General features: G+C 40.5%; 1 protein-coding gene across 2 annotated transcripts in view; it reads left to right on the top strand.

Annotated features, from left to right (window-relative positions):
- Positions 1–21,510, top strand: part of NUMA1 (nuclear mitotic apparatus protein 1) — a 74,049-nt gene that overhangs the window by 1,811 nt on the left and 50,728 nt on the right. Inside the window, exon 1 of one of the 2 annotated variants that reach the window (XM_022565796.3) lies at positions 11,760–12,163. The exons of the other annotated variant lie outside the window; for it this stretch is intronic. The gene's annotated coding sequence lies outside the window, so the exon portion shown is untranslated. Of the gene's footprint in view, positions 1–11,759; positions 12,164–21,510 lie in introns of those variants that run through there. 2 annotated transcript variants of the gene reach the window in all.

The raw sequence follows: 21,510 nt of genomic DNA, 5'->3' as shown, positions 1-21,510 counted from the left end.
AGCTGATCAGGGAATGTTTTGACAGCTGTGTCTAATTGATAAAACCCTATGGTCAATAGGTATGTCAGGGATTATTTATTTCAGCCTCTTACCCAGTTTACATTAAACATATCGAAACATATTGTCCAGACTCAAAATGAGCATTTCCAAGAATGAGACCTCTTCCAAAGGTAGTCATCTTAATGTTAGAACAATTCTAATAAATAATAATTGTTTTGTGCTGTCACTGATTATTTCATTTTACCCATATACATTTACTGTTTGTTTTTTCCTTATTCTTTATTGCGTTTTATCCCTTCTTTTTGTGTCAAATAGATGAATACATCCTTCAGTTTTCTGTTTTTTGGGTTTTTTTTTTTTGGCCATGCCAGCGGCATGCGGGATCTTAGTTCCCTGACCAGGGATCGAACCTGTGCTCCCTGCAGTGGCAGTGCGGAGTCCTAACCACTGGGGAATTCCCCCTTCAGATGTTTTCTTAGTGAGGGTCTGTTAGTGGTAAATACTCTGTTGGAAAATACCGTTATTTCCTTGTCAGTCTTGATTGATAGTTTAGCTGCGTACTAGGCTTCCAATTATTTTTTTCCCCAGTGCTTTGAAAATGTCATTTTACAGAAATTCTGGCTTTTTGTTGTTACTCTTGAGAACTGGGCTCACAATTGAACTATTATTTCATTGTATGTAACCTGCCTTTTTCTCTGGTTGTTTTTAAGATCCTTTTTTTTTGTCATTCGTGTTCTGCAGTTTCATTACATGGTGTGGATTTAATTTTATCCTACTGGGGGCTTATAGTGATGCCTCAATCTGAGATTTCATACCTTTCAATTTTGTAAAAATTCCCCCCTTTATTTAAAAAAAATGTTTTTCCGGGCTTCCCTGGCGGTGCAGTGGTTAAGAATCCGCCTGCTAGTGCAGGGGACGCGGGTTCAAGCCCTGGTCCAGGAAGATCCTACGTGCCGCAGAGCAACTAAGCCCATGCACCACAGCTACTGAGCCTGCACTATAGGGCCCGCCAGCCACAACTACTGAAGCCCGCGCGCCTAGAGCCTCGTGCTCCACAACAAGAGAAGCCACCGCAATGAGAAGCCCCCACTTGGTGCAACTAGAGAAAGCCCGCGCGCAGCAACAAAGACCCAACGCAGCCAAAAATAAATAAAATAACTTTTAAAAAAACCCAAAAAAGTTATTCCGTCTGTCACTATACAAAAATATTACATTACTGACTATATTCCTCACACTGTACAGTTAATACCCGTGACTCACTTATTTTGTAACTGGAAGTTTGTACCTCTTAATCTCCCTCACCTATTTTTCATCCCCCCAGTCAGCTTCCCTAGCAACTACCTGTTTGTTCTCTGTGACTCTTTCTGTTTTGTTATGTTTTTTAGATTTCACATATAATTGAAATGGTACAGTATTTGTCTCTCTCTGTCTGACTTATTTCACTTACCTAGTACCCTCTAGGTCCATCCGTGTTGTTGCAAATGGTAAGATTTCATTCTTTTTTTACAGCTGAGTAATATTCCATTAGATATATGTACCACATCTTCTTTATCCATTCATCTATCCATGGGCATTTAGGTTGCTTTCATATCTTGGCTATTATAAATTATGCTGCAATGAACATAGGGGTGTATATATCTTTTCACCTCGTTTTTGTTTTCTTTGGATAAACACCCAGGAGTGGAATTGCTGGATCATATAGTAGTTCTGTTTTAATTTTTTGAGGAACTTCCATACTATTTTCCATAGTGGCTGCACCAATTTACATTCTGCCAACAGTGCCAGAGAGTTCCCTTTTCTCCACATCCTCCCCAGGACTTGTTGTTTGTTGTCTTTTTGATAATAGCCATTCTAACAGGTATGAGGTGATATCTTATAGTGGTTTTAATTTGCATTTCCCTGATGATTAGTGATGTTGAGCATCTTTTCATGTGGCCATTGGCCATCTGTTTGTCTTCTTTGAAAAAAATGTTCAGGTCCTCTGCCCATTTTTTAATTTGGTTTTTTTTTTACTGTTGAGTTATATGAGTTCTTTGTATATTTTGGATATTAACCCTTTGTCAGATATATTGTTTGTGAATATCTTCTCCCATACCATGTTTTGGTCTTCTTTTCACTTTTTGTTGCTAGTTTCTATTGCTATACAAAAGCTCTTTAGTTTGATGTAGTCCCATTTGTTTATTTTTGCTTTTGTTTCCCTTGCCTGAAGAGACATATCCAAAAAAATATTGCTAAGACTGATGTCAAAGAGCACACTGCTTGAGTTTTCTTCTAAGAGGTTTATGGTTTCAGGTCTTACATTTAAGTCTTCATTCATTTGGAATTTATTTTTGTATATGGTATGAGAAAGGAGAAAGTAATCCAGTTTGAATCTTTTGCATGTAGCTATACAGTTTTCCCAATACTATTTATTGAAGAGACTTTTACTCATTGTATAGTCTCATCTCCTTTGTTGTAGATTGATTGATCATGTAAGTGTGTGTTCATTTCTGCATTCTCTGTTCTGTTCCATTGATCTGTGTGTCTTTTTTTTAAATTTATTTATTTAATTAATTTATTTTTGTCTGCATTGGGTCTTTGTTGCGATACGTGGGCTTCTCATTGCGGAGGCTTCTCTTTGTTTCGGAGCACGGGCTCTAGGCATGCGGGCTTCAGTAGTTGTGGTGTGTGGGCTCAGTAATTGTGGCACACGGGCTCTAGAGCACAGGCTCAGTAGTTGTGGCACACAGGCTTAGTTGCTCCGCGGCATGTGGGATCTTCCTGGACCAGGGCTTGAACCCATGTTCACTGCATTAGCAGATGGATTCTTACCCACTGCGCCACCAGGGAAGCCCCTGTGTGTCTGTTTTGGTGTACTGTTTTGGTTAGTATAGTTTTGTAGTATAGTTTGAAATCAGGGAGCATGATACCTTCAGTTTTGTTCTTCAGGATTGTTTTGGCTATTCAGGGTCTTTTGTGTTTCCATTACAAAGTTTAGAATTATTTGTCCTACTTCTGTGAAAAATTCCCTTGGTATTTTGATAGGGATTGCACCGAATTTGTAGAATGCCTTAGGCTAGAATGGTCATTTTAACAATACAGTAAGTCCTCTACATACGAACCTTCAAGTTGCAAACTTTAAAAGGTGCGAACATGTATTCAAATGTCCAATCACATAAGGTAGTTCACGTGTCTGGCATACATTGTCACGTGCATGCATCCTCTACAAGTGGTTCTGCTTTTGTGTACTTTTCTGTACAGTGCTCTGTACAGTACAGTAGTACAGCATCTTTATTTCAAGCCCAGGATGTCCAGAAGCAAGCATAAAAGCAGCAGTGATGTAGCTGGTACTACTGTACATTTCAAGGTACTCTACTGTAAAATTAAAATTTTATTTTTGTGTTTGTTTTTTATGTATTATTTGTGTGAAAAGTATTATAAACCTATTATAGTACAGTACTGTATAGCCAGTTATGTTAGTTGGCCATCTAGGCTAACTTTGTTGGACTTGGGAACAAATTGGACTTACACTCTTGGAAGGGAACTTGTTCGTATGTAGGGGACTTAACTGTATTAATTCTTCCAATCCATTAGCATGGTGTATCTTTCCATTTGTTAGTATCATCTTTAATTTTTTTCATCAGCGTCTTGTCTTTTTTTTAGTACAGGTCTTTTACCTCAGTTAGATTTATTACTACATATTTTATTCCTTTTGATGCAATTGTAAATAAAATTGCTTTCTTAATTTCTCTTTTTGATAATTCTTTGTTAGTGTATAGAAACACAACAGATTTCTGTATATTAATTTTGTATTCTGCAACTTTACTGAATTCATTGATGAGTTCTAATTTTTTTTGGTGGCCCCTTTAGGATTTTCTGTAGTATCATGTCATCTGCAAACAGTGACAGTTTTACTTCTTCCTTCCCAATTTGGATTCTTTTTATTTCTTTTTCTTGCCTGATTGCTGTGGCTAGGACTTCCAATACTAGGTTGACTAAAAGTGGTGAGAGTGAGCATCCTGTCTTGTTCCTGATCTTAGAGGAAATGCCTTCAGCTTTTTACTGTTGAGTATGATGTTAGCTGTGAGCTTGTCATACATGGTCTTTATTTTGTTGAGATGTTCCCCCTAGACCCACCTTTTTTTTTTTTTTTTTTTTTTTTTTGCGGTACGCGGGCCTCTCACCACTGTGGCCTCTCCCGTCACGGAGCACAGGCTCCGGACGCACAGGCCCAGCGGCCACGGCTCACGGGCCCAGCTGCTCCGCGGCACGTGGGATCCTCCCGGACCAGGGCACGAACCCGTGTCCCCCGCATCGGCAGGCAGACTCTCAACCACTGCACCACCAGGGAAGCCCCCACCTTTTTTTTTGTCATTTAAAAAAATTATTTATTTTTCGCTGCATTGTGTCTTTGTTGCTACGCGTGCACTTTGTAGTTGTGGTGAGCAGGGGCTACTCTTTGTTGTGTTGCACAGTCTTCTCATTTCGGTGGCTTCTCTTGTTGCAGAGCACGGGCTCTAGGCACGTGAGCTTCAGTAGTTGTGGCACGCAGGCTCAGTAGTTGTGGCTCGCGGGCTCTAGAGTGCAGGCTCAGTAGTTGTGGCACACGGGCTTAGTTGCTCCACGGCACGTGGGATATTCCTGGACCAGGGATCGAACCTATGTCCCCTGCATTGGCAAGCGGATTCTTAACCACTGCGCCACCAGGGAAGTCCCATCTAGACCCACTTTGATGCTATTTTTTTTTAAATCATAAATGGATGTTGAATTTTGTCAGAAGTGTTTTCTGCATTCATTTAGATGATTTTTATTCTTCAGTTTGTTAATGTGGTGTATCACACTGATTGATTTGTGGATATTGAACCATCTTTGCATCCCTGGGATAAATACCACTTGATCATGGTGCATGATCCTTTTAATGTGTTGTTGAATTTGGTTTGCTAATATTTTGTTGAGGATTTTCACAACTATAAAGTGATATTGGCCTGTAATTTTCTTTCTTTGTGATATCTTTGTCTGGTTTTGGTGTTGTGGTGATGCTGGCCTTGAAAATGTTTGGAAGCATTCCTTTCTCTGTAATTATTTTGGAATAGTTTGAGAAGAATAGGGGTTATCTTCTTTAAATGTTTGGTAGAATTCACCTGTGAAGTCGTCTGGTCCTTCACTTTTGTTTATTGGCAGTTTTTTTGTTTTGTTTTGTTTTTGTTTTTGTGTTTTTTTGAGGTACACAGGCCTCTCACTGCTGTGGCCTCTCCCGTTGCAGAGCACAGGCTCCGGACGTGCAGGCTCAGCGGCCATGGCTCACGGGCCCAGCCGCTCCGTGGCATGTGGGATCCTCCTGGACCAGGACACAAACCCGTGTCCCCTGCATCGGCAGGCGGACTCTCAACCACTGCGCCACCAGGGAAGCCCCTATTGGCAGTTTTTTTAAATTGCTGATTCAATTTTATTACTGGGAATTGGTCTATTTATATTTTCTATTTCTTCCTGATTCAGTCTTGGGAGATTGTACATTTCTAAGAATTTATCCATTTCTCTTAGGTTGTCCATTTTATTGGCATATACCTCTTTAAATAGTGCCTTTCCCTGATCTCATATTTAACTTACCTTGAACCTTCTATTGTTAATTCTGTCCTCCACATCTCTTATTCTTTTCTTCATGATTTCTGTCTCTATCTTTCTGTGTTACCTCTAGATAATTTCCTTAAACCTATCTCCTAGCATACTAATTACTCTTAAGCTAGAACTAATTTATTTTTTTAATATATAAATTTAAATATTTACTTATTTATTTTTGGCTGCGTTGCTGCACGTGGGCTTTCTCTAGTTGCGGCAAGTGGGGGCTACTCTTTGTTGAGTTGCACGGGCTTCTCGTTGCGGTGGCTTCTCTTGTTTTGGAGCATGGGCTCTAGGCACATGGGCTTCGGTAGTTGTGGCACGTGGGCTTAGTTGCTCTGTGGCATGTGGGATCTTCCCGGACCAGGGATCAAACCCGTGTCCCCTGCATTGGCAGGCAGATTCTTAACCACTGTGCCACCAGGGAAGCCCCAAATTTACTTTTTGAATTCTTATTTTCATTAGCTAAGTTTTTCATTTCCTCAAGTACTCTTTGGTTCATTTTCAAATCTGCCTCTTTGTTTTCATGGTATCTTGTTTTTGTCCTGTGTTTTCAATTCATCTGTATTAATTTTAAATAAATTTAACTTACTTTGTTTGTTCAGTTTTCTGAAGCTTTTCGAGTATAATCCTGCCATTTGTTTTAATGACTCTTTGTCATGATGGATTGTTTCCTCAAGTATTTTATAATTTTGGATTGTGAGCTCATATTCAAAGGAGTATTATCTATGATAGCCTTATGTAGCTTGAGTTGAGGTCAGTTCTCTCAAAAACAGCTTTTTTATTTTAATCAGCTTTGCTTAATTATAATTTATGCATTTATAATATGCTTTTTTTAAAGTAAAAAAAGTTTTTACAGATTTATACACTTATAAAAAGCTGCCCCAATCAAGATACAGAGCATTCCCATCACTCCCAAAAGTTTCCTTATGCCTCTTTACAGTTCATCTTTCCCTTTCCCTTGGCCCCAGGAACCACTATAGATTAATTTGTATTTTCTAGAATTTTATCTAAGTCAAATTATACAGAGTGTACCTTTATGTCTGCTTTCTTTCAGGCAGTGTAATGCATTTCAAATTTTTCTATTTAGTACATATATCAGTAATTTGTTACTTTCTGTTCCTAAGTAGTATTCTGTTATGACTATATCATACAGTTTTGTTTATCATTTACTGTTGATGGACATGGGGGTTGTTTCCAGTTTTTGGCTGTTGTGATAAAATTGTTGTGAGCATTCATGTACAAATCTTTGAGTGGACATGTATTTTCTTGACTCTTCGGAGCGAAATGGCTGGGTCATATGGCATGTTATCTTCAAATTTTTAAGAAATTACCAGTTTTCCAAAGTGGCTGTACTGTTTCATGTTCCCATTGCAGTATCTGAGAGCTCTAGTTTCTTTATATTCTTACCAACACTTGGTATTGTCAGTCTTTTTAATTTTAGCCGTTCTCATGGAGGTGTAGTGTTATTGTGGTTTTAATTTGCATTTTCCTGATGATGTTGAACATCTTTTGGCCATTTGTGTATCTCCTGCAGCAACTTTGTATTTGCTCCTGCTGGGAACTAAAGGCTGTTCCCAACCTGGGAGTAAAATGTCTGGAATTTTTCTGTACTTGTAGATTTCCAGGCCGCAGACTTTGTATAAATTTTTAACTCCAAATCCACCTCTTGTGTGCACTCTTTTAGTATAAATTTTTAACTCCAAATCCATCTCTTGTGTGCACCTATGGTTATTAATTCCTAGAAAGTTTTGTGTTTTTGTTGTTGTTTTGCGGTACGCGGGCCTCTCACTGTTGTGGCCTCTCCGGTTGCAGAGCACAGGCTCCGGACGCGCAGGCTCAGCGGCCATGGCTCACGGGCCCAGCCGCTCCGCGGCATGTGGGATCTTCCCAGACCGGGGCACAAACCCGCCTCCCCTGCATTGGCAGGTGGACTCTCAACCACTGCGCCACCAGGGAAGCCCTCCTAGAAAGTTTTTTCCTCCCACTTTACTAGATGAGCAAGGCAACCTCCCTTATTTCCCTGTGGACAGATTTTTTTTTTTTTTCCTAGTCTGTCTTTTTTACTGAGGATCCCAGCCTTTATACAGAGATCTCAGTTGTTTTTTACGGGCTCAAGATCTCCTGGACTATGAGGAGGTCACGAATTCCTTACATTGCTGGGACAGCTATGCCTCACTAATCCAATTTTCAGCTTCTTTCTTTCTGTTTCCTGGGATTTCTCCTACTTTCTTGTGAGTTCAGTTTATCTAGTGTAAGTTAGGATCCTATCAGGAAAATAGAAACCACACACAGATATTTTAATAGAGTGAATTCAGTAAAGGTGTTTAGTTTAAACCCTTGTTGGAGGGCTGAAAGAGCAAAAAGGGAGTCTTAAAGTAACTTTGATATAATAACTGGATTAAGCACCTGCCTCATCCAAGACTGAAAAACAAAGGGAAGAAGGTAGGGGTTGTCAGAACCTAGAATTCTGGAGAGATCTGATGGAACTGCATGCACCCTGATTCTCTGAGGAGAGGGTGTTGCTGGTTTCTCAGGAGCTCACAGGAGGGGCCTGGAGGAGCCAGGTTTGGTTGAGCCCTGCCCTGCTGGTGCTGGTGCCTCTGAGAGGGAGTTTGGAAAGAAGCAGGGAAGAATCAACTGCTGTTGTCAAGAAACAGCGAGCCACAGGAAGAAGGAAGTCCCTTGCAGCCTCTTCCTGCCTTCCATTTTCCCTTTAGCACCCCCTGTAGACAGAACCTAACTGGGAGCCCGCTGGCAAAGGTGAGATAGTATTGGTGGAGTCCGAGCCCCAGCATCACAGAGCAGAGCATAACAGGGTAGGTGTGGAGCTGAGAGAAAATAACTTAACTAGCAAGTCTAAAAGGATTTTTATTGTATTTTTCTAAGCATTTCCAGGCATATTTAGTAGGAAGATTTTCGGGTTATCTGGTCCATTATATCAACAGTTAGTAATAGCGATAGATGACCTTCTTTTTTTTCAGCGTATACTGTTCTAAGCACTTCACATGAACTGCTTCCCAAAGTTCTATGAGGTAAGTACTATTATTTCTACTATAAATTAATCTACCCAAAGCCATACAGTTTGTAAGTGGTAGGGTTGGTGTTCTAATCCAAGCATTCTGGGTTCCATAATGCACATTCTTATTTATTGTGCTGAAAGTTCTTTCCTACATCAAACCAAAATCTATCCTCCTTTAACTTGTACTAACTAGTTCTGGTTTTGGCTTCTTGCACGGGGACACGTAAGTCTTTCTCCTTGTCTACATGACAAGCATGCATATGTTTGAAAAAAGTTTTCATGTTTTCCCTGGCATAACATCTGTAGTTCTCCCCTCACATTTGCCATGACATGACTTTCAGACCCTTCACCACAGTGGTTGTCATTCTTTCTCGCACGTGCTCTGACTTTGCTTTTCAGAGGTGGGGCACAGAGTCGTCTTCTACTAACATGACCTGAGCCACATTAATGTTTTGGGTAGGTCTGTCAGATTGATGGTTCACAGGGGAGTGTCTGGAGTAACAGCCTGTCCTCCACTTCCCACTATAGGCAGCCTTTTTTTCCCCCCAAAGGCAACCTTTTTAATATGAACTGTTGTACCAGGTCCTTACCATCCCATGTTAGTTTGGTTGATTTCTTTTATTCTAAATGCAGGGCTTTATGTGTAGTCCTGTTAAATTATATATTGGCTATTTTTGGTATCATTGAACCTGTTAAGGTCTTTTTGCTGGATCAAATCTAAAAACATTGTATTTTCTTTTCTTCACAGTTTACAATTCCAAAGTTTAACAAGCAGACCTTACATGTTTTCATTCTGTCTTTGGTAAAAATGCTAAACATGGTAGGTTTGAGAAGAAAGCTGAATGTTACACCTCTGGAGATCTTACTTCAGTTGATGGAGGTTTGGGGGGAATAGTTTTGACTATTCTTTCTGCTAAATTGGGGGAGGAGCTGTCTGGAAAGGGCAGAATCTTGGCTGTCAATGAGGGGAGGAGAGAGTCAAGGCTAAGGATTGGCCTTTGGGCAGTCAGTCACCCTAATAAGGGACCACTTGGCAGAAGTAAAATGATCTGGTGGCTGTAGAAGGGAGAGAAGGCATATTGCACAGCATGCTTCTGGGTTGAGGCCTCTCTTGGCAGCTGTGTCAGCTGTCCTTTCTGTCCTCTTTAAGGGCCAGTTTCTTTGAAGCCAGTGCAGGAAATGCCAGTGATTCAGCCTTGCATATTTCTTCTGCCTTATTGCAGCTCAGGACTGGTTTGTCTGGTGAGGAGTGAAGACTGTGCATGTATTTCAGGCTTATTTATTTGACCACCTGGGTGCCTTCCCGTGACTGGCTAGAGACACTTGCTTTGCAGGCTGTCAAGTTTTTGGTGCCCTGTGGCAAGGTGAATACAGTGTGACCCGAGGTCTTGGTCCTGTGTGTGGTAGCAACTGCATTCTGCCCTGTAAGGGGGCATTTGTCAAGTGCCTGACTTCTGGATGGTCTCAGTGAGGGATGAGGTAACAGTAGCGTTGATTGCCTACTTTTCTGTCTTTCCTATGGCGTGACGATGTGAGTTTGAGGGAAACCTCTTGTTCCCTTAGAGTTTGCCACGGTACCCCTCATGAACTACTGCAAAGTGGACTCTGTCTGGTTGCTGACCCCCAAAGCCGAGTTTCCTTAGGCAGTGAGCAAATCATAATGAGTGCCTATTATACCTCTCACAGAGCTGAATATTTAACAAGTGTATTTATAATACAGAATTTCCCTACTCCCCAACTGTTCAAATCTACAGATACTTAACAAGAATAATGTAACAAATGCTTGTATATTCTTCACCAAGATTCACTAATTGTTAACAGTTTGCTATTTTTGGTCTCTATCCTTCATTTTCTGAACCTTTTGACTGTTAGATGTAAACATCATGTTACTTCATCCCTAAATATTTCCACAAGTATTTCCTAAAAAAATAAGAGTATTTTCCTATCATAACCACAATAAAATTACACTCAGAAATTCAATTCATCCGGTATACAGTACTTGTTCAGATTGCTCTAATTTTTCCAATGATGTCTTTCATAGACTTTTTGTCAGTTCAGGATCCATTGAAGGATCATGCATGCGTTAGTTGTCACGACTTTGTCAAGCCTTTATTCTGCTTTAACTTTGAACAGTTTTTAAATCCCTTAATCTTGAATGCCTTTTCATCTGTCATAGCATTGACATTCTTTAGAGTTCAAGTTAGTTTTTTGCAGAATGTCTCTTAATTTGGATTTGTATGACTATTTCCTCTTGACTAGATACAGGTTAAACATTTTTGGTAGAACTAGATAGGTTAATACAGTAGTTTGATTAGTGAAGCTAGAAAACACATGGAAACAGTATTCAGTTTTGCATGACAGTAGATAATTTAGCACTCAGTTATCTTGTCTAATCTGTAAGCCCCATCAGAATTGAGAGAAGAGGGAATTCAGTAGGACCTGGAGGTACTAGGAGAGACTTTAGTAGGAAGATGGGGTTTGGAAGATGGATAGAATTTGAGGCAGTTGGAGTATGGCTGCTATTTGGACTTCTCATCCCACTACTAAGGTTATATATCATGAAAAGTGAATTTCCTCTCCAGAGTTTAGAGCTCTGTATCTTTCATGGTGTTTGTACTGCTGGGACGCCTAATAGTTTAGAGCTCTTGCTTTGGTTTCAGACAGGCCTAGAGACTGTGCTCAGCATTTTGACAGCTGCCTAACCTCAGGGAAGTTTCCTTACGTGCAAGCTAGAAAGAGTATTGGTAACTCTTTAAAATGTTATTGTGATGCTCAGAGTGAAATATTGCATAAATACTTGAATTAAAACATTTGAATGCCTTTAGGTGGGGGCAACACTTCCTAGTTTTTCTATGTGCCACACTGGAACATTCATTTCTATTACCTGCCTAACCCCTGAAGGGGCTTGAATTTACCACTGCTGGATGACTGAAGGCATGGAAATGAGAAAGGGCTTGGCTCATGCAGAGAGAGATGGGAAGACTGGCTTGATTAGCTCAGAGTGTACACTGTGGAACAGTGGGAAATAAGGTTGAATAAATGACTTGAGGCTGTATAATGGAGGGCTTGGAAAGTTAAGCCAAGGGATTTAGATATGGTGCTTTAGGAAGAAAACCATGGAAGGTTTTTGAGCAGGAGGGACACACTTAGAAATGTGAGTGGTATGGAGCCTCCTGAGGAAGGACCTTTCCTGCTTTAGAGACTGGAGCCCTAGTATGGCAGAGCCTCCCCAGCGCTGACCACGTTGGGGTGTGGTTTGGCTGTCTTGCCACAGGAGGCCAGACTTTCTGCCCCGGTGACTCTTCCTGCTCTGCCACTGACCCACCCCATTGAACTAGGCTGCGTGGCTTCCCTTCCGGTGGCTGTCTGATCTAAAGAATGCTGGGGCTGCCCAGGATGATGTGAGGCTCAGCTGACCAACAGTCGGCGGGATGGGGGAATGAACAGCATTCCTGTCCCTTTGCCCCTTCCTTGGGTGGAGGCTAATTACAAGCCAGATTGCCAGGGATCACTTTGTCCGAACCTGAGAAAGCTGTTCACCAGGAGGTAAGTCAAGATGGTTCCTGCCCTCTCTCTGCTTTTTCATAGGTCAGCTTTTTCCCAAACAGGATCTCTACTGCTTTCTTTTTCCTTGATCCAGGTTCTTCTAAGTAACCTTCTTTCAATTACTTGAAGTAAACAGGTTACTGCAGGAGGTGGGCAGAGATGTTTAATAAACATATTCTTCTAGCTGTGGGAGGAGAGTCTAGGGGGTTTCACTGACCCCTGTTGTGAGGTAGATTACCTAGAACTCTTGTGAACCAGGCACTAAACGATGGCTTATACTCATAGGAGCCGCTGCAGAGAAGTCCTGATCTTAAGCTATCATTTCTCAGAAACTGGGTTTCAAAACCATTCTTGCTGTGCTTTAGTGTCCTGAGTTATCTCCCCTTTGAAAGACAGCAGCGAGGAACAGGAAGGGGGAGGTGCATGGATTAGGGTGTTTGTGGCTTTTGCTGGGAGTCAGGGTGGCTAGGTTTCTAGTCCTAATTACTGCTAACCAGCTGTGTGACCAGGGACAAACTGCCTAACCCCAGTGGACTATAGTTTTCTTATACATAAACATGAGCAGTTTAGATTATATGATCTAGAAGATTTCTTCCAGAGCCAAAATTTATGATTATGTAATGTGTGGCTGTAAATTAGTATAATAGTTTATCTTTAACACACGTGACATATACTGCCCATACCTTGTCCCCTTCATTGTAATTTTGGGACAATTAGAGTATTTGTAAGTTTGTCCCCCTCGAAGTAATCGTGTTCTCAGCCTTTACGTTTACTCAGGTGATGCTGCCAGCGCTCAAAACATCTTTGGCCTCTCAGCCAATCTTTTGAATATTCTCAGAGGTAGCAAATCTTCACTCTTGCTTGGTAGATTCAGTTTTTGGAAACAGCTAGAAGATGTTGTGAGCCAAAGACAAGCAAGGCAGTATCTTTTCTGGTGAAGAATGAGGTGTGACTGTAAAATAATAAGATTTAATTTTTGTGTGTGTCTCGCATGGAGTAGCCTTTAAAGGCAGTTCCCAAAGTAGTGTCTTGTAAATCTTAGGAGACTATTTTGATTACAGTTTTCACTTGATTCAACAAGATTGGAAATGTTTGTTTAAAAGGGCGTCACTTCCTTTATACTCCCTGTGCGTATGCCTGCTTCTAGGTCACAGTGACAAGATAGTGGGCAGGGAAAATTAGCCTTTCTCGTGGTAGTCCTCCCAAATCACAAATGTGCTGAGGGTCAAAAAGGGTTGGAACATGCTGCTATGGGACATTGTGGCTGAGGAGCCACTGCAGTCCCGGCTCCAGAAGACTCAGCAGCCACAGGTTGCTCAGGCTGCAGCAGCCACTGCTCACCACACACCATAGTCCGTCAGGATGATTCCCAGGTGGCGTGGCTGAAGCAGATGATTTGGCAGCTCCAGTCTTGTGTAGGAGAAATGATGTATCAGCTTACTTGGTTTGTTGTCTGTCGTCGTTTGTTTATTTGTTTTCCTCAGCAGTTTGAGTTTGAGGAGGGGTGGGGATGGGTGGGGGTCAAAGCAGAGGGGCTCTTTTTTTTTTTAAATTAATTAATTTATGGCTGTGTCGGGTCTTCCTTTCTGTGTGTGGGCTTTCTCTAGTTGTGGCAAGCGGGTGCCACTCTTCATCGCGGTGCGCGGGCCTCTCAGTATCGCGGCCTCTTGTTGCAGAGCACAGGGCTCCAGACGCACAGGCTCAGTAATTGTGGCTCACGGGCCCAGTTGCTCCGCTGCATGTGGGATCTTCCCCAGACCAGGGCTCGAACCCGTGTCCCCTGCATTGGCAGACAGATTCTCAACCACTGCGCCACCAGGGAAGCCCCAGAGGGGCTCTCTTGAACGCATTTCAGTTAGGCTGTCTGTAGTATCCTGGACTTTGTTCCTGGAAATGGTGTCTTGTTGATAACTAGTCAAGAAAATAAGGCGTTAAGCATCCTAATCAAAAGGTTCTGTCACTAGGTCACTTTGTGATTCTCTTTCTCACGGCCATGTTGTCTTCATTTTTCTTCATTGACAGAGATACTAAGAGTTCTAGATCTGAAAACAGGTAGGCCAAAGGAGGTTTGAGGTAGGGAGCTATCTGTTCTAAGCTGCTTGACTCTTAGACTAGGGAGGTAGGAGTAGACTTCCTTTCTAGTCCTTAAATTATAGTGGCTATACTCTCTACCTGCAGTCACAGCTCAGTGATCAAACGTGAAGGAGCTATTTAATGAGAAGCAGGCCCTGGGAGCTTTCTCCTGAAAAACAATCACAGGACATGCTGATCTTGAGAGAGGTAGTGGTTCCCTGGTAGGACCTATTGTTTGAAGGAGGTGGGGGTGAATATCATCAAAATGGACAGTGTGGATATTGTGGTTTAGAAGGGTTAGAGACTTTGTTCCCTGCTGTTGTTAATTTCAAGCCTCTCTTTAAAGGGATTTTCTTAATGATTGGAGCAGTGTGGGATTCATTTAGAGAAAAAGCCCCATGTAACCACAATAGAAATTAAATGCCTAAGAGCAGAGCCGGTTGCTGGAGAGACCTAATCAGTTGCTTTTCAATACTTAGACCCTACAGTGACAGCAAGGAGAGAATAGGCTGCCTGGTGAGCTGGCTATGTACTAGGCTGGGAGATTTGGGCTCTAAACAGAGGAGGAGGTGATCTGTAGAATCCACACCTCTTAATCTCCCTATTTCTCTTCTTTCCCTCAGTGCCCTTTAGTTTTAATTAGGATTGTGTAAACACAGTCAGCTTGCCAGTCCCCTTAAAGTGGCAGGCCCATGACATTTTCTGCTGGTCACTCTTGCTAGGTATGTGGCTTTAAAGTAGAGGGATTGTCCTCTTTGACAGTTTGGCTTCGCTGGCTGCCTCACTGAAAGAATTCTCTAGATTAGGGCCAGTTAGCTGTCATTCAGTTGGGCAGCATTATTTAGCACCTGCGGTGTGCAAGCATTGTGCTGGAACGGAGCTGACAGGTGAATAAGATGGTTTCTGCTCTTCAGGAGCTTATTAGTCAAGTGAAATACATATGCAGCTAACGTTGACCCAAGGAGGAATGAAGTAAAGTGTGTAGAGGAACAAGCAATGTGGAGCATATAGAGGAAACAACAATTATTCCTGAATTGGGGGGAACAAGGAGAGCTTCTGAAGGGAGAAAGCATTTGAGCTAGGTTGTAAAGGGTGAATTCGAATTCCTTAAGTTCAGAAGAAAGGACATTTTGGGTTTTTTTGTTTTTGTTTTTTTTTTTTTTGACCGTGCCACGTGGCTTGTGGGATCCTAGTTCGCTCAAACCTGGGCCCTTGGCACTGAGAGCACAGAGTCCCAACCACTGGACCACCAGGGAATTCCCTTTTTTAAAAAATGTTTTTTACCTTTTTCGTTTTTTAGAAAGGGCATTATGGAGGAGGTCACGGCATGGGCAAAGGCACAGAGCCTGGAAAATGCCTGGCATGTCTGGGAAAAGTGTTCCTGAGATAGAAGATATTTTAGAGGAATGAGCTGGAGATGAGGCTGGAAAAGATGTTTGATGGTTGGATCTTAAAGAACACTTAAGTGTCATGCTAAGGGATTTGGATTTTATTCTTCATGGAGTTAGCTCTTGAGTGTTTTGGAGTGTTTTTCAAGTGTAAGGTCTTAGATTTCAGGGTTGAGAAGGTGGTGGTCTTGGTTCTTAAAGTATAAAGTTTGTCAGCCATCTAATGTTTATGTACTTGATTCCTTAGTTATATTTTCTAAAGCACCTCCAACCACAAGAAGGCAGGAAATAGTCAGCAGTGTCCCTTTAGACTGCGCTTTCGCCACTCCCCAAAGATGAAGATTTTCTTAGGCATATACATCCTACAGTCTTGTTTAGTGAGTTCCTTACTACTGCTAATCCTTTTGAATATACAGTGGAAACCAAAAACATTTTTTTGAACTGATTGAAAATAGTATATATTCACTGTAGGAAATATGAAAAATACAGAAAAGTATAAAGAAAACTAAAATCATCCATAACCCTACCATCTGGAGAAAATCACTTATTTCCATTTTAGTGTTTCCTTTCAATATTTTGTACCTATGCACATTTCTGTGTGGCATAGTGCAGATCATATATTACCTACAATTTTGTCTTCTGCTTTTTTTCCATTTCCCATTGTTTTCATTATATAAATTCATATATGTTTATAATGTTGCTGAAGCTCTTTACAAATATTCCTTTTTTCTTTTTGGTTGTGCCTCTCGGCTTGTGGCATCTTAGTTCCCTGACTAGGGATCGAGCCTGGGCCCCCTGCAGTGGAAGCTCAGAGTCCTAATCACTGGACCACCAGGGAATTCGCGATATTTCTAATGGCTGCATATTAGTCTATCATATAGGATTTTTATAGTGCTTTCAGTGTTTTCTATTTTAAACAATACTGTAATACTTAGATACAAATTATAAAAGTAATATAGATAATAAGTCCCTTGCACATCACCCTTTATCCTAATCCTACTCTGCAGAGGTAACAATTACTTATTAATAGTTTTTATTAATTTATAATTAGTAATTTCTGGTGTATCTTTGCATGAACATTATTATGCATAAGTTTTGATCAGTATTTTTCATTATTTTCTTATGATACATCTCTGCAAATGAATTACTGGGTCAAATGATGTGAAATTAAATTTTTTTTCCTGATTGTACTTCATGGTACAGTTTAGAAAACATGAAAAGTAAGGTTTTTAAGGGAGGAAGTAAGAATACCCATAATTCCACAACTCACAAATAAACATTATTTGATATATTTCCTTATAAATATAACATGCATATTCACAATCACAATTGTGCATGTGTGTGTGTATCACATACACACTTGTATATGTAGTTTAAAAAATAGTCATACCACACTAACACTATATATAGTGCTTTTAAAATTCAACATTTCCCCATGTCATTAAAATTATTTAGAATATTTTTAATGACTGCATAAGGCTTCATCATATGGATATATCATAATTTACTTGAGTTATTGTTAGATACTTAGTTTTTCTCCAGTTTTTCATAATGATAATTATATTAATTCATATATATCTTTGTTTATATTTCAGATAATTTTCTAAACTTTTATTGCTGTGAATGGAATTATTTGATCAAAGAACACAAACTTTGTTTTTTTTAGCAGTCTCACTTTAAAATTTTAAAAATTTTAAAGTGTTAAATTCACAATTTTTTTTTTGTTTTTTGCGATACGTGGGCCTCTCACTGCTGTGGCCTCTCCCGTTGCAGAGCACAGGCTCCGGACGCGCAGGCTTAGCGGCCATGGCTCACGGGCCCAGCCGCTCCGCGGCATGTGGGATCTTCCAGGACCGGGGTACGAACCCGCGTCTCCTGCATCGGCAGGCGGACTCTCAACCACTGCGCCACCAGGGAAGCCCTTAAATTCAAAATTTAAGTTCACAATTAAGTGTGCAATTCAGTGACATTAGGTATATTTACAGTGTTGTGCAGTCATCACTGCTGTTCATTTTCAGGACATTTTGTCATCCCAAGCAGAATCTCTGTACCCATTGAACAAGAGCCCCATTCCTTCCTCCCCCAGTCCCTGGTAACCTCTATTTTACTTTCGGTCTCTATGAATTTGCCCATTCTAGGTACCTCATAAATGGGATCATACAATTTTTGTCCCTTTGTGTCTAGTTTATTTCACTTAGCATAATATGGACATTTTTTAGGTTCTTGATATGTATTGCCAAATTTCTTTCCAGAGAACCACTTAAAGAATGCCTGCTTACTTACATGAGAAAATGCACTGTTCCTTCTTTAATCATTAACTTCTCAATCAAAACCCTAGATTAAGTTATCTCTCCAGGAAAGTATGATAGCTTCTTTGCCATTATTATATAAAATCAATATTTGGGAGAGGATGGAAGGAGAAAGTGGGGTGGGTGGGAGTGTCACTGTATGAAGGTCGCATTTGCTAAAATGAAAGGTCAGTTCCCCTCAATTCCCCGTGTATAAAATGGGGATGATGGCACTTTCCCCATCTGCCCTACAGGAACTGAATGGCCTAAAGTTCCCAGTTGAAATTAATTACTTTTGTGGCCAGGATCTTCAGAAGGGTAGGATATAGAGAGGAAGAATTGGCTTTCCTTTCCCACAAAAATCAGGGTCCTAGCTCTTAGCAGTTGGCTAGACATACTGGAAATGTTAGCTGCTTCCTGGTGAATCTTCTCTCTATAAGCAAAAGGGAAGGAGAGACCCCTATAATGTGGTGGTGGGGGTGTGTTTAGCAGCAGAAATAGTGGGGCTTCCTTTGCTTTCATATTATCATTGTAGCGTGTGAGTGGGAGCTACATTGCTCGTCCAGGTCACTGAAGGACAGTAGGAACCGGATCTGTTTCCCATCAGTTGAAATTAAAGAGACAAGGAAGATGATGAATAGCACATAGGGAACTCTTTAGAGTAGTGTCCTAACCAAGAAGTAGAGGAGTGTCTTTTGACTTCTTTTGAGTGTTTTGGATTCTTTTCTTCAATATTATATACCAGACCTGTACTGCATATACATTCATTTTAAAATGAGCCACACTGTCTAAGATAGCCACACTCTAGTCAATTGGACAACAGTTAATCTCATTATGAAACTTTTCTTTAGGTGTTAAATGTGAGTTATTGTTTTGTTTAGGCCCAGGTATAAATCTTTTTCGTTTTGCAGGCCACGTAGTTGCAACTACTCACCTTTGCCATTGGTGAACTGAAGTAGCCATAGACAATACATAAATGAATGGGCATGGCTGTATTCCAGTAAAACTTGATTTACAGAATTGGGGCAGCTTGCCCTCAGGCCATAGTTTATTGACCTCTGGGTAGTGGAAAATACTTTAGATAGTCAGAAGGCCTAGCTTTGATGGGAAGTTGTTCAAAAATTTAGCTTTGATGTCTGCTACTTACTAGCTATGTCACCTTAGCCTCTCTGAGTTCTCTTGTTTAAATGCAAAATGGTAATACTTTCCATTAAAAATAAGAATGACTAATTACACATATGGATATTTAACTTTTCTGGAAATCAGGAAAATGTAAATTAAAACAATAGTATATTGTTTTCTATCCTTTATATTGGTAAAATAGAAAATAACATCTATTGTTGGAAGGGTGTTGAAAAGGGAAGTTTTATGTTCTGTTGGTGGAACTATAAATTGGTATACCTTTTTGGATGCTAATTTGGGTACCTGTCAACATTTAACATGCACAGACTTCATCAATTCCAATTATTGGTACATATCCTAGAGAAATACTAGCTTGTATGTAAAAAGAGGTTCACCAGCATTATCGATGTAGCATTCTTTGTCATGACAAAACACTATGAACAACCTAAATATTCAAACATAGCAAAATGAGAAAATAAAGTGGCACAACCTTACCGTGGCATTTTTCATGAGCTCTTAAAAGTATGAGGAATCCATTATATACTAATAAGAAACAGGTCAAAAATTTTTAAGTGAAAAAGTCAAGTTGCAGGGGCTTCCCTGGTGGCGCAGTGGTTGAGAGTCCGCCTGCCGATGCAGGGGACACGGGTTCGTGCCCCAGCCCGGGAAGATCCCACATGCCGCGGAGCAGCTGGGCCCGTGAGCCATGGCCGCTGAGCCTGTGTGTCCAGAGCCTGTGTTCCGCAACAGAAGAGGCCACAACAGTGAGAGCCCCGCGTACCACAAAAAAGAAAAAAAAAAAAAGTCAAGTTGCAGGACAAAGTATACAGTATGACAACAGGTAGGTAGACCAAACACACAACACACTCTTTGTCTGTCTACACACATACGTGTATACACATGTATATGTATGTATACATATCTATGTGTATCTCTATACATACATGTATATATACACACGTATATATACATATATGTGTGTGTGTGTGCATGCTTAGGAAAATTCTGAAAGGTTATACAGCAAACTTATAACAGTGGTACCTCTGAGGAGGGGAGGGCCATTGGCAAATGTGGGTTAAAGTTTGGTGAATGGGGAGTTTTGCATTTTACTCTGTGTACCTTCTGTATTATATTATTTCATAGTGATCATGTATTCTCTCTCCTTCCCACTAGTTTGGATTGCTGGTGGGCTTGTCTGCACTTGTCAGGGTCAGGAGTGTGACACAGTAGGATTAATTCCCCAATCCAGCTCTGCCCACGTCAGTTGAGTTGGAAGCAGCTGCCGAGACCAGAACAAGGAGTGCACGCATGAGGGGGTGGGCGGGCACTGTGCGCAGGTGGCTGGGAGAGGCGGCCAGACAGGCCAATTCTAATTTACCAACAGTAACCATCACATGTCGCGTCTTGACATTCTCCAGATTGCTTTGTTCTCGGTTATCACACGGGGCCCTGAGAAGAATTCTGTGAGCAAGCAAGGCACGGATGATGATAGGAAAAGAAGCAGTCAAAACGTGGGACAACAAGGAAAGCGTGTGTGGAGAAATAGTTTTTTTGTTTCATTTAAAAAGAAATATGTACAGGGATATTCATTACAGCACTGTTTGAAATGCTAACATTGGAAATAGCCATGTCCATCAATAGGAAAATATGTGAACACATTATGGTATATCCTTTATATGTACTGTTATTATACAGTTTTTTAAAAGTATGAGTTAGAATTTTATTTACTGATCCTTGGGGGGGATGTTCATGATCAATTATTAAGTGAGAAAAATAAGTTGCAGAGCAATGTTAATATGTAAGCCTAGCTTTTGAAAAATAGAGAACAATAAAAAGAATCCTCTTAAATATAAAAATATGTTTGTGCTTATGTTTTTGGGGGGACTTGGAGGCTGAGAGAGTACTAATTTTGTTTTTTATCTAACTTTGTATTGCTTCATTGGTTTTAGAGAACAAGGAATATAAACTTGTCTAAGTAAAAATTGAAGTTTCCTAAACAGTTTTTCATCTTAATTTTTAAGAGGTGCTTTAATTATTTTTAGTGAGTTAATGAAATAAAGAATTATGAAAGTAAAAACAGAGTTATCATGTAAATCTTCTCTTGGGTTTAGGGGAGGTATCTGGGTAGTGGAAAGAGAACCCAGGAGTAAGGGAACCAATTTTGTAGTTGTAGTTCTAAATTTTTTGATGTGTGAGCTTTAATTTAATAAGATCATTTAACAACTGTTAAACAAGGGCCTCTAAAATGAAGAGCTTGTACCAGGAGATATTGATCTCCAAGGTCCTTCCTAGCCCTAACGTTCCACAGGTTTATGGTTCTACAGTTCTACAGTTGAACCACCTCTTGAGATTTTAGAACATTACATTTCATTTATTTTTAAATGGCTTTTATTGTTTTTCTTTTTTAAAATATTTATTTATTTATTTTTGGCCATGTTGGGTCTTTGTTGCTGCGGTGCGGACTTTCTCTAGTTGC

Source organism: Delphinapterus leucas, chromosome 7 (assembly GCF_059928025.1).
Source record: "Delphinapterus leucas isolate spDelLeu-1000000601 "Yukka" chromosome 7, BTC_Dleu_Yukka2, whole genome shotgun sequence".
In the NCBI taxonomy this organism is placed as follows: domain Eukaryota; kingdom Metazoa; phylum Chordata; class Mammalia; order Artiodactyla; family Monodontidae; genus Delphinapterus; species Delphinapterus leucas.
The sequence above is the reverse complement of the archived record's forward strand: the minus strand, read 5'-3'. Positions and strand labels throughout refer to the sequence as shown.